The sequence below is a fragment of the Suricata suricatta genome, chromosome 4, assembly GCF_006229205.1.
Source record: "Suricata suricatta isolate VVHF042 chromosome 4, meerkat_22Aug2017_6uvM2_HiC, whole genome shotgun sequence".
NCBI lineage: Eukaryota > Metazoa > Chordata > Mammalia > Carnivora > Herpestidae > Suricata > Suricata suricatta.
In genome coordinates this window covers 92,442,157-92,443,407 of record NC_043703.1, presented here as the reverse complement: position 1 = coordinate 92,443,407, position 1,251 = coordinate 92,442,157, and positions in this window count along the sequence as shown.

Sequence of the window (1,251 nt, the reverse complement as noted above, 5' to 3'; positions counted from 1 at the left end):
AATTGTGTTCTGTAATTTGGGGTGAATTAAACTTTCTAAGCTCCAGTTTCATCATCTTGAAATAGAAATAAATATATCACCTATTTGCTTCAAACAGTTACTTTTAAAGCAAACAAGGTATATACTTAGCAGAGTATCTTATAAATATCAAGCAATCTATAAGCTAAGTTATTTTCAATTAATAAACTACACTATAGTAGTCAGTGTGGCGAGTAGGACCTATAAATATCTGGGCTTCCATTTAGAAGGTTAAGCATTGTAAAACACTATATTTAGAAACCATACTGCCACAGCTCAGTCCTCTAACTCCCTTTTTTTTTTTAAAGGTTATTTATTTATTTATTTATTTATTTATTTATTTAGAGAGTGAACATGTGCGTGGGGCGGGGGCAGAGAGAGAGAGAGAAAGGGAATCCCAAGCACAGAGCCTGATTTGGGGCTCGATCCCACAAACTGTGAGCTCATGACCTGAGCCAAAATCAAGAATCAGATGCTCAACTGACTGTCCAACCAGGCACCCCCTCTAACTTTCTCAAATCAAGTGCCTAGTAAGAATTAGGCCAATCTTTCTGTAATGCATAGAATAAGTACCTCATCAGAATAACTTGGTGTTCTCATACACATGTAGACAACACCTTAAACTCATTAAATTGAGATCTTAGGGAAATTAGCATTTAAAAGGAGCTCTGCTTGTGATTCTTTTTTTTTTTTTAATGCTTTTTTAATTTATTTTTGAGAGACAGAGAGAGACAGCTGGAGCAGGGGAGGATCAGAGAGAGAGGGAGATACAGAATCTGAAACAGGCTCCAGGCTCTGAGCTAGCTGTCAGCACAGAGCCCGACGCAGGGCTCGAACCCACGAACCGTGAGATCTGACCTGAGCTGAAGCCGGATGCTTAACAGACTGAGCCACCCAGGCGCCCTGCTTGTGATTCTTATGTGCATTAAAATTTGGGAAACACTAGTTAAATAATTTCTAGAAACAGGTCTGAGAGTTTTGGTAATTATAGACCTGACACTCTTAACTGACAAAAGCTTGTGGCAGAGAGCTTCTATAGAAGGCCCTATATATGCAATACCTACGTCTCCCTTTTTTTTCTCAAGTTTTTATTTTTAAGTAATCTCTACACCCAACGTGGGACTTAAACTCACAACCTGAGATCAAGACTCTTGTGCTCCCCTAGCTGAGCCAGCCAGGTGCCCCTGTGGTACCAACTTCTGCTAACCACTCTAAGTTGCAGGATCCAACAGG